Here is a 17200-nt window from a genome sequence, read left to right on the forward strand (position 1 = left end):
TAGTCATAGCAGGGTTTATTTGATTAAAGTGAAGCAGAATGATGCACCAGCGTGACTCACGCAGACACACAAAGCCTGTCCCACACAATACTTTTAAACTCCCACGGATCCTGAGTGAAGCTGTGAGCTGATTTGTGGGTTTTTTATCATCCCGCTTGTGCTCTGTTAAACACAAAAGCTCCTGTGTGTGTCTTCGAGGCAAAAATGTTTGATTTACTCTCAGGTGCTTCCACAAAAAGTCTCAAGGATCACTTTTTGTCTCAGTCTGGGCTTTTTTAGCTGCTCAATTCCTCTCTCACCTTTCCCAGTGCCTAATTGGGTTTCATTGATTTACTCCTCCATGATGCTGGCTTGGCCGAGTCTCTGCTGACCCTGCAGAAAAATATCAGCCAGGCTGTCTAACAGGCACTGTTCCGGCGACACACACACACACACACACGCCCAGCACTCCCAATACAAGCAGTGAATGATTGTGTCAGTGAGCTGGAAGTGAGTCAACCTGCCGCTCCTGTGGCCCTCACAGCAGAACCCCTAGATTAGCGTCGCACTGAAACAACAAAAGGCTCCGGGGGGGGGGGTGTTTGTGCCCCTTGCTCATGGACTCTAGCACGGGAAGTGAGGGGGGGCCAATTGGCGGTCGTGAAGAGGCCTGGGGATACAGCCGCTCATCTGTGCCTGAGCAGCCGTGTGTCACCTTGAGCTCTCTGGAGGAGGTGTCCGGACACAAACCTGCTGGGCCAGACGGGGTGTGAGGAAGGAGGAAGGAAGAAATAACACAGAGAGAAAGCGAAGCTAGCTTTCCAGCTTGCCATATGCGACAACTGTGCTGTGACTCAGTGGATAAGAGAGAGCTAAGCAATAACTTGAAGGATATTCGAGCCGAGAGAAATTAAAAAAAAAGAAAAGAATGCCTTCACCCTTTCAATTCTGCACACAGCAATCGAGAGGATAACAAGGAAAGGAGATAACACAGACAGAGCTTTGATACCGACTGTGTCCTCGTTTCCTCCTCTCGACTCCTGTCCCCCTTCTGCCGTGCATTATAAACGGCTGATTATGACAGTGACAGCTCCTCAGGTGTGCAGTATGCTAGATTTGTTATTCAGCTCACAGGCATTGCTGTCCCTCCCTCTTACCACCTGCACAGACACACACACACTGACACACACAGACATGAGCTAAAGTGCACACACATACACACACACGCCCACGCGCGTACGTATTGCTCACAGCTGCTGTGTCAGCGGGACTCTGGAGCCAGAGAGAAGGGGATATTACATGAATCAGCCTCACACAACTGTTGTGTTCACACTGCCATGATCCAAATGCACAATTTAAATTGGGCTTTTATTGTTTGATTTAGATTTTCATGGGCCACTGGTGTTTTCTGAACTTGGTCTTGTTTAATTTTGGAGATATCATTACACTTTAGTGGGCAAAATGGGCTGATTTGCATTCCCGGAGCACACTGAGACGACCTTAAACCAGACATTATCCATCCATCTGAGCACTGCAGGCTACAAGGCATGTCCGGCCAAAGATAACATACACTACAACATGACTGCAATTGCAGGAAAATTCTTATATCCACTTCTGAGAAGATTATTTTGCTTGACTTAAAGAGGGTGTTTTACATTCTAAGACATATATATATATTTATTATGTTTATTTATGTTGGATGTCCATATTAAAAGTGGTGAAGTTTCAAATCTGTAGGTTAAAGTATGTTGGAGTAATCCCCTGCTTAAAAAGTCTCAGTCTGCAGGCTGCTGTGAACGCTTGCTTTCAAAAAGACTTCTCCAGACGCTTCACTTTGTGATGTCACAAAGTGGAGGAACTCTATATTTGGGCATCTGCCCGAGACACAGCAGAACTTCCTTCCCCCGGCACAGTTCAAGGACACGCCCACTCAGCAGCTAAGGCCATGTCTACATGTACATGGTTATTTTTCCAGAGACGTGTAGACAGGATAAACGCCATTTTTGGCCGTGACGTCAGGCTGTGCGCCGTTATCTCCTTTGTTATGCTTCTAACCTTGCTAACAGGACTTTTTACATGTTCACACTGTCACAGCCCCTCTACTTGGTACACTTGATTTTGCTCTCTGTCTCCAGGACTGCAGACTTGGTGGCAGGCTAATCAGGAGAATGGGACACACCTGGGCCCGGGGTGCCTCAAGTATTTAAGCCAGAGCAGCAGCCAGTCTGGGCAGACCTCCTATCACCACACACCTCTGCGTTGCTGTTTTGTTTGTTCTTCTTTGTTTTTACACTACAACATCCACACCCCACATGACTGACATTACAGATTATTCATATCTACATGTTTTTGTTGGTTTTCACTACTTATGTTGTAAATTAATTACTTTTTTGATTAGTGTACCCGTGTGTCTCCCGTTTTTGTCGCAGTCTAAGAGCTGGGCTGTGACAAATGGGGCTCGTCCAGCTTTTCCTTTTTGCTGAAGTGTTCCTGGTAAGTTTGGGTAGTGCTTTTGCTCACTGTTTTCCCCTGTGAGTTTGTCATTTGAACTGTGTAATCAGTGGAAATTTGTCTTGGGTGTGTTTGTACACATGTCCAGAGTTTGCTGTTTGTAAGAAAATGTTCTTGTGCTGTAAGTAATTAAGCCAATAGGTTGTCAGTGTTGTTTTTGTGATTTGGAACTATAGGTTGTTGTTTTGGGTAGTGTGTGTGTACTTTGGTGAATTAGGTAACTTTTGAGTACAGGTTAGCCATTACACATTGAACTTAGTTTTGTCAGAGCTTCTTCCCTGGTTAGGCTGAAGGACGTTTTCCCTTTGGAACTCGTTTGGGAGGATTTGTAGTGTGGTAGTGAACGTGGCTAGAGCAGTTGTCTAGGGAGCACATCCGTGGTAACTGGCAGGTTGCCAGTTTCTGGTTGCCTTGACGTCCAGCGGGCTATCAGTGCGTCAGTACCCACCGCAATTAGCTACCTGAAGACTAGGGAGGGAGTTTAGCTAGTTTTTGTTAGGCAGTTAGTGGGAATGGCTCTGACTTTGTTTTGATGTGAATGTGGCTGTTTGTGTGCTCAGGTTACATAGCATACTTTTGCTTGTAAGTGTAGTGCGGTGTAGTAGTTTGTCCTTTTGGTCAAGCATCTTGGTTTTGTTATGGCAGGGGTTGAGGACTTTTTGAAAGCACCTTCAGTGGAGGTTTTGGAGCATTGTAGTCGAGAGCAGCTTTTGAAAATTGCAGAGCACTTCAGAATGGATGTTGGTGATAAACGTATGAAGGAGAACATAAAGTTCTCAAAGTGATTGCGCCTCCTGTTGGTTCTGTTTCTGGTGTTGCTGGTTTGAGTTCTAGTTTAACTTTTGAGCAGCAAAAGGAACTTGTGTTGTTGCAGATGGAGCACAGTAGGATTCAGCAACAGGTTGAGGCTGTAGAAAAACTGAGGCATGAGACAGAACTTAAAACACTCGAGTTGGAGCAGTATAAACTAGGTGATTCGTGATGGTAGGGTCACAGCGGACTCTATGTTTAATGTTTCATCCGTATCTCCTGAGTTGTCACCACGGTTTGATGTGGCAAGCAATTTGCGTTTGGTCCCAAAGTTCTGTGAGAATGATCCGGACACTTTCTTTTCATTGTTTGATCTTGTAGCTGACAGTAGAAAGTGGCCTGATTCTGAGCGTACTCTCTTATTACAATGTGTGTTAACTGGCAAGGCTCAAGAAGCTTACTGTTCCCTTCCTGTGAGTGAAAGCCAAAGTTATTCTTCGGTTAAAAATGCTGTGTTGAAGGCATATGAGTTGGTGCTGGAGGCTTACAGGCAAAGGTTTAGGATGTCTGAAAAGTCAAGTCAGCAGACTAATATGGCGTTTGCTAGGGAGTTAGTAACTCACTTTAATCAGTGGTGTATGGCTCTAGAGGTACAAACATTTGATGACTTGTGTAATCTTGTAGTTTGTGAACAGTTTAAAAATACTCTGCCAAGCACCGTGCTACCTATATAAATGAGCGCAAGGTCAAAACTGCTGCAGAGGCCTGTGCACTTGCAGAGGCTGCTGCACTTGCAGATGAGTATGTCCTGACGCAGAAGGTTGACTTTGAGTCCAAGGCTTTTGATGCTGGTGTCAAGGTTCATTCAGCAAAGTGGTCAGGTGATCTGGCTGCTAGGTCAGAAAGACTTCCAGGAGTTCAGTCTGGAATATGTAACTATTGTAAGGATTATGGGCACTGGAAAGCAGAATGTCCTGTTTTAAGGGCTAAAAGCAAGCGTACTGGGGATGGGTATGTGAAACCTTCAGCGCTGGCTGCGTCTGTCTGAACTGTCCCAAGTTCTGCTCTGTCTTGTGGCCAGGTAGATGTGAAAACAGGTAGTAAGGGTAAGCTTTCAGATTACCTACGTTTTTCCAGTTCCACTGCATAAGTTGACGCTAGACTGTGGTTTGGTGAGGGGTGAGGTTAAGATGGGTTTGCGCCCCGGACTGCCCATTGAGGGTATTGCAGTCATTCTGGGAAATGATTTGGCAGGTAGTTGTGTCTGGACTGATGTTCCTTCATTGCCTGTGCTAACCTTCCCACCTTGTCTTTCAGAACAGGCTGAATGTTTTCAATGGCTTCAAAAGGCACTGTTGCGGAGACCACAGGAAGAGGCTAAATGGCTAAAACATCATTCTGTACGCCTAAAAAGAGAGTGAATTGCTGGCATGACCATATGTCAGAGCATCAAAAAATAATAATCATTTGCTCTTAAAGTTAAAACATTTGGTAGCTCTCATCTGGTCTAGGACCCTTTGCTCTTGAATTTGTTTCTTGATTTTCTGTTTCCAACTTGCCGGTCTCCTCCTTCCTCCTCTTGCTTTCCCTTCAAGCTCTTAAATTTGCTTCTCCAGGCGCCAGCAGTTGCTGAGTAAAGGGTAGAGCAGAGTGGCCATGTTGGAGAGACCCAGGAGCGTGGTAACAGTTTATTTACTCAATTTGTTTTGAGCACAATTTATTTATGGTAATATTTGCTTATCGTTATTATGATTAAGTTATTTGTTAACTCTAAGTTTTTGGTTCCTGCCGGGGTTCCGGTAGGGCCCCATTCTTATGGGGGGGGGGTCACGACGATGTATAGTTACTCGTTCACTATATTGATATATTGTCCCCTTTCCTCGATGCGCCATTGCAGCCTGCCAGGTAGTCTTCTGGCAATAAATTTTGTCAGACTTTTGATTTGCTGCGATTTTCTTTTTCTTCTTTACATGACTCGGTTATATCATCGCCTGTTGGTGTGGCATTCTCATGACAGTGTTTCTGTTGTGTTTTTGCGTTTTTGTTTGAATTTTTTTTTAACCGTGCTTGTGTGGACGGGGGGGTTGAAAACGAAGGAGGTAAAAAAACTCTGTATATGTGTAGACATGGCCTTAGTCTGCTTTGGAAATTTTTCAAAGGCTCTACTCGTCAAGTTGGCTAATCAGAAGAAAGCGGGCTAGTAGGGGCGGGGTTTCTTAAAGGGACAGAGCTGTCCTTTCAGGCAGAGGCTGTATGAGGGCCTGTCCAGAGCACCAGTGTGAGAAAAATTAGTTTTTTATTACTGTAAATTATGCTATGCTACTCCACAGGTGTGTGAAATATGTAGCTTGAAATTAACATATATACTGTAATAGGCAGATTTCTATGTTTAAAGCTGCACTTACTGATTTTCTTATACTAACAATTGAAAATATGACTATGTGTAATGTGAAGGGGGTGGCTCCCCTCGTCTCTATGGAGCGTTTAAACATCTTTCAGCGTATTGTTGTGTTTTACTTCCAGCACTTTTACTGTTTTAGTTCAGCCTCAACACTCTCACCTCATTTCCAGTCGCAGCAGGAATCTCTTTTCAGCAAGGTCTGATAAACCCAGTAGACGACCCGCCCAGCACCAAATGACAGGGGAAAAAAAGTTAGCAACTAGCTGGTGAAATAAAGAAGCACTTAGCAGCTAAAGAGCCAGGTATTTCCCTCAGGAGTCCGGGAAGAACAAAACTGAGGTAAATGGAGAGTGGATATTGGACTTAGCATTCATCAGGCGGCTATAAACACAGCTCCAATGAATGCTAATGCTGCTTCGCCTGTGCTTGATGTGTAAATAAGCAACTGTTAGCCACAATGACTTAAAAATGAAGATACAATATGTCAATGTCATGTTTACTGCTTGTTTAGCTGCCCCCTAGAGGCTAAAAATGGATTAGAACAGCTTTAAACAAAAAATGTGAAGTTATAGTTCAACATGAAGCAGAGTCATAATAATATAAGACTTTTCTGAGCATGTTTCTCAGTGGTGTATTTGTGTTATTGTGGAGAACAGCTCAGTTATAAACTATGTGAAATGAGGTGAGGTCACCTTGAGATTTTTTCACAGCTGCCGTAGGTTTAATAGAGGAAATGCATCATAGCGGAAATGTTTCATTAAGAACATCAATCAAATCAGAAAATAAGGATGTTTTTATGGCCTCGCTGCCAAGGCTGCAGTTCTAGTCCCGTATTTACAGTATACTTCTAAATTACAAGCCATAAAACAATCCCTCAGACGCCCTGAACATCACAATTGAATATCTTCTGTATAAAAGTATCCAACCGGGGAATTTCCCCTTGAAGATGTGAGTGATAAATAATACCATCTGTTGTTGTAGACAGCTCTCGTCATCCCTTTGTCGTCTCCTGTTACACTGTATTAAGGAGAGAGAAAAACTTGTGTAAGAGCAATTCAAAGGGCAGAGATGGTGGAAAGATGATGTGTGAAACAAACAAGGTGAGAAACATTCCCGAGGTGTTGATTTTTCAGAAGTCTCCTCACATAGCATTTATTGGAGTGCCTGTTATTTCAGCATCGCCCATGGCTTAACTCTCTAATTTGCTCCAGCTTTGGCTTCAGTCTACCATGTAAATGCAATCAAGTTGCTGACAAAGTATTTCTGTTGGCAGAGCTGCCGTCTGCCTCCTACATTAAATAAAGAAATAAATACACAGGAAACTGATCTAAAAATAGAAAAACTAATCACTTTGCCAGGCCTGGCTGTGGGAAGCAGTAATTTACAGATGGGTTACGACTTCACCTTTTAAAGTCACGTCGATATCAATGAGAAGTTGCTAATATTTAAGTTTCTGTGTTTGCCACAAGTATTTCTAGTCTAATCTAACTTGACAAGGTCAATTTCGTGAGGCCGAGTTTACAGTAAGACAGACTGCTGACCTTTTGACACAGCTTCACAGTCAACTTTTAATTAGCTTCTATGTTCACTTCATTACTTAGCTTTTCTAATGCAGGCAGATTGCAAACGCTAGATGTATTAGACCTGATGTAACCTGAGTAGGTTAACTGAGCATTGCACCCCCCTGCATTAAGACTGATTGCCCAACCTTACACATGAAAAGGTTACATCAACCTTCAATTAAAACCTCCTTCTCATTTCTCACATACAGAGAGCAGAAATGTAAATGTTAGTTTAATAGTGGCCGGGGCAGAAGCCGACATGTTAATGCCCAAGTGTGTAATTTACTTTGTTTCCTTGAGGGTCAGAAATTACTTATCATAAACGCATCATTAAGCCTGTATTCCACTTCTGCCTGCAGGGCCACGTTAGACAGACGTCACCTTGATTGGAGGTTACTGTTACAAAGTTCCAGCTTGAAAGGTCAGTATTACAGTACGGGAATTAATATACAGTTCTAATTGCTTGTGTTGATGCATATGAGTTATTTCAATACCATGACCACCGCTGTTATGTGCTGGCTGACGAGGGGGAAATGGTCAAATAGACTTTCTCAGGAGAAACTGGCTGCAAATTCAGACACGAGGCAAATTCAAAAACATGTTCAATAATACAAAACAATTACAATAACGGAGACGTCCTGCAAATGAAAAAAAACAACAGTTAAAATGCTGCAAATACATAAATCATGCAAAATGAAAAACATAAAAACAAAACGCTGCATTATCAGTTAATACAACAGAAGTACTCCAGACCAGTAGGGGGCGCTAAGTGTAATTGCCTTTTTTTTTAAACAAGAGAAAGAGAGAGAGAGAGAGAGAGAGAGACCAGGCACCAAATTTAATAATTCTGAAACCAAAAATCGCTAAATGCAGCTGGAACGGAAACAACCATCTTCCAACCGTGTTCCTTGTTATCATACTGACTTCCGTTGGTCTCCGGGGGCTGTGTTCGTCGTTTATGTGCGTCTCCCCCAGCATTCCTGAAAACATCATCCTCCCGGTGGCCCAAATCTCCTTTGTGAATTATTCTCAGTACAACACATTTCAACATAACTAGGCCCAATTACCAGCCCCCTACAGGCCTGGAATACTACAGTTGTGATGACTAGATTTGAAGCATTTTTCTGTTGCGTTTGTTGTTTTTTACTTTGCATCGCTTGTTTTTCTTGCAGCGTGTTTTCTGTCAATGCACGTTTTTTCACTGGCATGTTCTTGTTTGCATTTGTTTCAGACTTTTGTATATGTTTTTGAATTTGCTTTTCATTTCTCCTAATGAAAATCTTATAGGCCTTTGCAGCATGTTTGTCCTCCTTGGCCACCATACTCATTGTACAAAAGAAGGTTTTTTATTAGTTTTTTTTGTTAATGATTATTTTAATCTGAAGATAACCTTAACATGCAGATGAAATGTAGAAATTACATGGTGGATATTCCCATCTGGTAGTCAGGGCCGTGGACACTCCTGGTTTACTCACTGGCAATGAACCTCAGGGACACCGCTTGAGCATCTGTTGGTGAGAATGCCAGGACTCAGACCCCCTTAAAATAAGACTGAAATTGATACTGACAGAGAAGCTCTTATGAATGTCACGGGCTCTTGAGTGTGATGACAAATTGTATTGTGGTAGAGTTTAGGATTCTGGTGACAAAGTGTCATCTTGCATTAGCCGGCTGGAGATTGGCGGATCAGGCTAAACAAGGTGGCAGTGAGGTGGAGAGAGGCAGTGAGCACACGAGGCTGTTCACTCCTGACAGGCTTACTGTTCGAGCACTGAGAGTCGCTGAGGCCAAACGGTTTTTTCAAGTGCTCCCTGTGAACCACACGATTTCACATTCCAGCAGAGCAAATCTTTTTTATTTTCACTTGTTTCCGTCTGCGTAGAAACAAACACATGCTATCACTTTGCTTTTGAAATCTAAAAGCGCCTTTATGTCAAACAGAAATAATCAGATAAAAGCTAAAAGCTCCTGCGCTTATCAAACCTCCCTATTCACACATAAACCTGGAACAAGTCTAACACTCAGCCTCCCCACGGCATCATGTTGGAATCACAAAATATGCTGCTAGAAGAGAAGAGGAACCCAGCAGAGATTTACCGCCTCCCATTACCTGCATTTTATTTTTAGCTGTTCTTTGAGCCATGCTGGATCTAGGAAAGTGACTCAAAGTGTTTTATACATATTGCACCCCCACCCCTCCTATGAGGACCCTATGATGTACTCTATTTAATGCCAGCTTTTAAGGAACTCAGGAGAAAATGTCCATGTTACACTTGTGCTTTTTTTTTGCCTCTTACTCTGTGTTTTATCAAAGGTTCCCTCACTGTTGATGTGCTTTACTTGTGTTAAGCTTTTGATCTTGTGCTTCAAATCACTGTCAGGATTAAATTGACTGCTGTTAATTAAAATGTATTTTTAGCTTCGGTGATACCATCCAATTGTTTTCAATTAAAGTGCCGTTGTGTTCGCAGTGAATCACCTTGATAAAACCTGCATTATTACGTATAGGATTAAAATGGTTGATTTGAAAGGGATGTTATTTCTTAATCCCCTTGAATATTTGAGAGCTGTTTTTGTGATTAATTGCAGAAGTACCTCCTGATGATGCCTCTTAGTCACGCAGGCAGAGAGGCAACTTTGTGACTTCCTGTCACCATCATCACCTGGCTTCTGCCAAAGCTTGAAGCGGAAAGGCTAGCCATCTCTGCCGTCCTTTACACAACCTTCGCTGGAAGTTATGGGATGAAAATGCAAAAAATGAGGCTGAAAATTTGCAAAATGTTTAGACAATGCAGATATGCTTAGCCTGTCACTGGATGAAAATAACAGACTCTATGAATGGGATGCTGGAAATTGTCCTTTTAATATCAAGATGATAATTGAATTTGTACTCCCGCTATACAATTTGAGAGGACATCTTCCTGCATACAAAGTAGGGAAAAAAATCTTATCTTATAATAGCTAATTAGATTTCTTATGTGGATACTGACATGTTAAACAGGCTTCTCCTACCAGTGTCCTTCATGGGCCGTACTCATGTTTATGATTACCATTAATCCTGCCAACAGAGTGGAAAAATCTTGCTGTCTGGGTAATTTGTGTTGACGTTGAGCATTCTGGTTGAAGTTTGTTTGCAAATAAAGATGGATTTCCATTTTCCTGCAGCAAAAAAAGAATGTCAAACCAGGCTAAACAGTAAATATCCAGTGGTATAAACATCTGCAAATTCTCTACAGTCAAAAACAAAGGCTATTTCCTGCTGCATATGCTTGATTATGAAATGATTCTTGATCTTAATAAAATGCCACATCTTATTTCATTTGCAGCCCTTCAAAGTCTGTCTTCCACTGCCCAGATGTGTGACCAAACCCTGCTTCTAATCTCCATTACCGATCAAAAAATAAATCTTCTATAGCGACCGCAGCCGCACGTCTGAGCACAAGGTGACAGGACATATGAGGCAAATTGAAAAATTAGTTGTCAGCTGTATTGATTCGTCCACATCCTTGGAATCATCGACCCCTCGCGCGCCCAAGTCTGTGCGCTTCATCTTAACTTATGAAATTCATGTTATTCAGGGTCGCAAGTTACAGCAAGAATAACAAGGTTTCCTGCATTTTTCTAAGCAAATGAATGTGTCCTTGTTAGCAGGAATGTATCGGAGTAGCTATAAACGTCATGCTGATATTTTTGATGATCCTGTCCAGTTGGATCAGGCGATGGGTTTGTTGTTTTTGTTTTGCCCCTCCCCAACGCTCTGTTAAATGGGACATCTCTAATGCTGGCACAATAACAAATTACCTGGTACATTTGCATACTGTTACCGCAGCTAACATCATTGCTTCCAATAATCACCCCTGATTTGCTGAGGGACCTCTATCATAGCAATTCTCCATTTTTTTTGCAATTATACAGCATGTGGTCACCGGATGAAAGCATTACAAAAGCATAATTGAAAGGTGCCCACGAGCAATTTAATTCATCTACTATTCATTTGATGAAAATGTGTGTTTAACAATTATGTAGCATTCAATGCAGAAAGTGAGGGAAAAAAAGTTCAGTTCTTTTCAGTTGATATTTTTCCTGCAAGTAAAATATGCCGCAATGAGAAATAAAACAGCATCAAGCCTGGCCTCTTATAGCCTATAGGGCTGCTATAATATGGACTGTATCTAACTGCATTGCAAAATGTCCAGATGATTGTTTCCTAGCTGGGGAGTTATAATAGTTGGACTCAGGCTCTGCTATTGGAAATCAAACAATTCAATACTGCAAGAATATAAATACATTTTCCACTTACTTTCGTAAAGTGGTAAGTTGAAGTGATCACATGCCCTTGCAACAGAGTGGAAGCTGAAGACAATCATAGGCTATATATAGAGAAACTGTAACATTGCCACATGTACTTGACATACTGTAGCTCTTATACTCACACGCTCGAGATGCCAGTGGTTGATATCAGCCTCACGTCACCTTTCCTCCCCTTGATACCATTGAGCTTTGGGAAGACGTAATAAAACAAAAAGGTTTGAAGTAATCTCAGCCAGATAGGCTGAATAAACACTTTACGCATGCAATACCTCCCCGGCTTGACTTTGAGCTTCAGTCAAGTTTTGTCTGGAACTACTTCAGTGATTAAGAGATTTCACTGTAGTGCTGGCAGTACTTTAGTTTCACTCAGAGATATCTCTAAAGGCCTTGGCCTGAGTGCCTTTTCTGAAAATGCTTTGGACTGGCAGTGACACATCCTCCCTGACCTGGCCTGGCTCTACCACTGCTCACAGTCACATGCGTGTTAGCTCAGTGTGATGACAGTAGGGGAGTGCAAACAAGTTAAATGAGAAGTAAAGGAAAGCAACCCAGAATAAATGCTTTATAGGCAAGAGAGTCCCTTAAATTTTAAACTTTGAAAAATGTTTATTGTTCACAGTGAAAAAGTGAAAACTGCATAATTCCGTGTTTTTCCGGAATTACATTTTTAAAAAGGTAGCCTCTGAAATGGGCCGTTCAGAAAAGCTGCAGGTTTCTACGTAGAATCGTCATTCACCGTCATTCACCTCAGGCTGCGTTGTCAAGATTTCAACTTACCATTCCGATACCTCCTGGCGATTGTGGCTCGTGCATATAAGGCCGAATAACCGATCCTGCGGCAGCCATGTTTTCGAAAACTTTGCCAGTCCAATTCGGCCCCTCCCCCTACGTGGGATCACACACATAGGGGAGGGGCAATGCAGTCACTCCAAATACTGTCAGCCAAACGTGGATATGAGATAACCTTTGAATGGCAAAACGGCTTGTTTGTTTCAGGAAGAAGTAGAGGCTCTGGAAACAAATTAAATTAAAATATGTATACAATTTAAAAAACGAAACAAACTTCCCTAATGTGATTCAAAAACACAGTAGAATAATAGAAAAATTGATTGCATAGCTAAAATATGTCCCCTTTAAAATAACTAAAGAGAACTTACAAGGTGGAGGTGCTAGGAGTGACCTGGAAAACCAGGAGCTTTTCAAAACGACCACACCCCAATAAAAGAAAAAAATGGTATCAATAGCAGCAGCTTAAAATATTAGAATTCAAAGCGAATTTTAGATGCAAAAATAATTATTATACTATCTACTACTGTAGTAATGTTCCAGCGGAACTAATTGTGGGTATTGTGTCAATGGGGCGTTAATTAATGTTACAACAGTTGATACGCGCGAAAAATGTAGCTAGCTAACGTTCGGATACCTAGTTCGCCAATTTTAGCGAAACAAGACACTACAGCAGCTGAGGAAGAAGTTGTGCCCCAGAGCAGGCGCAAAATGAGGAAGTTCAGCCAACTTCAGATTGACAGATCCCTGCGGCCGCAAAGCTATGGACTCACCGGCTTGCGTTGCTCAGGTGAAGCCAGTCAGCCTCCTCCTCACGGTACATCGTCTCATCTGCCAGGACTGCTTCCTGGCACCGCAGGCCATGGCGGATAGTAGGACTGATTAAGTGATGTTAGGTACTCTTATACAACGGTACAATGCGCGTTCTTTGAGTATTAGAGAAGTGTTATACAGTTCAAGGTAGAGGCCAATAATTTCAGTATCACTGGACCCTGAACGTTACACTGCTACATGTTAAACAATATTTTTTTTACCACTGAAGAATATTTTCACCGAAAATTGACCTGCAATTCTTCACTCTGGGAAGGTGCAGCTTGTTGACAAAATGAGGGGGCTTAGCTGGCCTTGGAAAGAGACTTTTACCCGCAAACAGTGCTCTAATGACTGGAGGGATATTTATCCTGAGACTGTTCTACAGCGACCCCCGCATTCTTCAGTTATGCTAATGGTGAGTCAAGTTTTATTTTTCCCACTGACATTGTTGTGCTGCTTTTGCTGTGGGTAAATGTGTGCATTACACACACACACTCTCTGCCTGCTATATTGTTTGGTCCATGAGCACAGGGCTTTTGTTTCAGTGTTGTGCTGGAGCTCAATTTTGTGATATTTTGGCACTGAATATCTGCTGAATATACTTCACAATACTATGAGAATCATTTCAAAAGTCTGTTGTCTCTTTAGGGACACATAATATGGTCATTTAATACGTAGTACAGCTTCAGTATTGGGCTTCACATATAAAACGGGAAACCGCAGAGGGATAAAACAGAGGAAACGCATGTTAAATATGTGTAAATTAAGCTTATAGGCTTTTGGGATGTTGCTTATTTCATGGCAGCTATGATAAAAGATAACCCAACATAACATTTGATATATTTTTAACACCAAAGCAGCTGATAACATAACAGCAGTGGTATTTTGAACAATTCCCCATATAAGGATTATATCAATATGCCTTACTTCTGTTCTCACTCTGAACATTATCCTCATTACACTCAAAAGACAACATAACAGCTAGAAGAAGCTAATTAACAAATCTGTTGAGTTTTGCATTTGATCCGTGGTTTTAATTTTTATGCTGCACGGGGGATTGTGACCCCTCATTTCTCTGAGTGAAGATAATGCTAAAATACAGTTTTCGCTGCAGATAGGGTTAATATAATGTCACACTACTTGGAATGGATTAGATTTGAAATTAATGGACTGGCCAACCCTGAATAAAAGGGATATATTGCACTGTGCACATCCATTGCTTGTTGCAGTTAATGGGTATATGTGGCTCATTCAAAGGAGCAGGAAAGCAGTTTGATGCCTAAATTTAGTCGAGCGTGATTATCATCAAAGCATTTTGGATATTGGAAACAAAAACAAGAGGCTGATTGTTGAAATTGGCCTTTTTTGCTCGAGAAACAAAGCATCTTTAGGTGTCAAACTGTCTCTGAAAAGCTCTGATTAAAGTGTTGCAAAAAGCGATGTTCTCACGCTAAAATGTGGGTACGGCTGCTGTTGTCACATTCGGTGACAGTCGGGATCTAGTGGGAGCTATCTTGAAAAGGATATTGTTGTTTAGCTGACGTGGGAAATCTACACGCCTGATAAATGATTAAATATCCTAAAAGAAGACGTGTTCGATCAAGGCTTGCATTTTTAGAACAGAAAGGTTACCCGTTGTGTTAAAATCAAGTAGCTTTCAGTCCTGTCAAAAAGGTGGAGCAGCATTGTGCAGGTATTTAACATTAAGCAGACACAAGATAAAGGAGGTTGACTCTGGGCTTCTTATTTCTTTGCAAAAAATGGTGATAACACGAAAAGCATGGCAGGCGTTTTCCTTTTTTTTACCCAGTGAAAAAATGGCATACAGGAGCCCATATTGCACCTCAGAAGCTTTTGTTTTCATGTAGATTGATTAAAATGAATTTCCCCTGGAATATAACATAATTAGCTCACTAGGGCTTTTGCTAATTCATTGCAGTAGTCAGGGCGTTCCTCTCTGCAAACTCTGCATCATTTACCTTTTATTGTACCTGCGTGTTAAAACCACTGAAATCAGATATTATAATGGTGCTGCTTTACAGGAGGCCAAGAAGGGTTTTCAGGCTGCTGCTGCAGAATTAAGGTGGTAATTACAGAGACAAATCACTTGAGCTTATCCCAACTGTGGGAAAAGAGGAAAACCAATTTCTGAACCCATTAAAGTAGTTTCAGTACACACGTTGCATGTAGATATCTCAGCCAGATGAATGCTGTTAGAGGTTGTTCTCTGGTATTTATTAGAGGACATTAAAGATGTTTAATGAAACAATATTCTACTTGTTTCTCTCTTTATTCACTCTTATGGTGATAACTGTAAGTGTATGGCTTTTGCATATTTAAAGGCCATACATTTTTAATTCAGTACGATTCAACTCAAATGTTGTCCTTTCATTAGTTGAAAGCTTGAACACAATTTTTCATCCTCGTTGGTATGCAAAAAAGCCAGCAAGCTTAAGGTTTGAAGACATATATTTGAGTATTTGCTTTAATCTTGAGCACTTTGATTGTATATTTGCTGTTAAAACACTCAAATCAGAGTTAATCAGACAGCAGGTTAGTGTAAACCAAAAGACTCAAAGAAACAAGACTGTGCAGGATTTTTCCTTGAAAAGCATTTGTTTAAAATCTACAGCTCAGTTGTGACTTTTAGCCCCCAAAACTCTGTCACTTTGTGTATCTGCAGAGACTCTGCCTTCTGGCTACATATTTTACTACTTACTAACCCACCAAGGTCAGGATGTTTTCAGCCCTGTCTTTTTGCTTCTAAAAGAGGTGTTGAGATATTTCAATGCTTTTTATGTTGTTATATTATAAAAGTATATTTTGTTCTGAATATTGCAGCCTTGAACGAAAGGATAAAGTGCTTTTTGGTTATTATTGCTATTATTTCTGAATGTCCAGGACATTTTTCTATCACTGCATTTAGAAGTCTTCAATCCCAGAGCTTATGAAAGCACCATTCTTTGAATCTAATACTCATAAAACTTTTCACTAAAATGTCCTTATATGTTTTTATAAGTAAATCAATTCTTGCTCTGAATTTCAGTCAGAGACCATAAAATGGGTTAAGTGGCGTAATTGGTGAGTATAATAACTTAATAAGAAGAAAACTAAACTTTTCTTTCAGACTTTAATTCATCGTTCTTTTGCTATCTCGACTGAAATTTCAAGCTAATACAGAATTATAAACTTCATACTAATTTTCATATAAAAAAAATCTTTTGTTTAAGCACAATTGCAAGTTCATGCTTGAACCTGTTTGGAAGACAGACTTTTTTTTTTTTCAATTTTGATGGCTCCAGGTGAAAACCAAAGACAGCCCAGAGCATTATAAGCTCTTGAGCGAGATGGAGCATAATAGACAGAGTGCATCATAGACAGTCGGAGCTGGAGTGTGCTTTAGTCGTGGCTGCTGAAACAAAGCCAGGCTTTCTGTTCTCGTGTGAGAGATGAAGACTCCCAAAGTGCATGCTTACTGAACTAATGAACAAGACAAATAAATTCTGAAGCTTGGAAGGTAATAAAGTCAGAGTTTTGTTAGTCAATAAGCAAAACATTTCCAGCAGATTACTTTTTCAATGTTTCTCATTCATCATTTCAACGTCCTTACCTATAACATTTAACCAGATGAAGGATTTTTTGTAAGTTAAGGGCTGCTTGGCTTGCAGTTTCCAAACACCCACCAAAGACTAAAATGAAAAACAAATGTTTGACGTGAAACTGCTTAATTCTGGGTTTTCAGAAGTTTTGGTTACTGGGTCCGTTTGTTTTAGAGAGGGGGACTTCTTTCTGGATAATTCAGCTGTCAGTCAAAACTTGGTAAACATAAACTGAAGGAGTCTGTACCTAAAGACAAAATCCCACGTCCATGTGTTAAATGGCGACACTGATAACCACAGCTTTCACTTGTAAGCAAAATTCTGAGAAAACCAACGGGAAGTTTGGTACATTAAAGCAGTTATCACATATGCCAACAAGTGTTGCCAGATCTGATTGACAGTTTTCAGCCCAATTACAACTCAAAACCAGCCCAATTCAATAAAAAAGCCCAAATCATAACCTTACCAGAAACCTGTGTAAAACCGTA

Source organism: Semicossyphus pulcher, unplaced genomic scaffold, assembly GCF_022749685.1.
Source record: "Semicossyphus pulcher isolate SPU_LCO1_2020_fin unplaced genomic scaffold, fSemPul1.0.p SCAF_7, whole genome shotgun sequence".
Taxonomy (NCBI): Eukaryota; Metazoa; Chordata; class Actinopteri; order Labriformes; family Labridae; genus Semicossyphus; species Semicossyphus pulcher.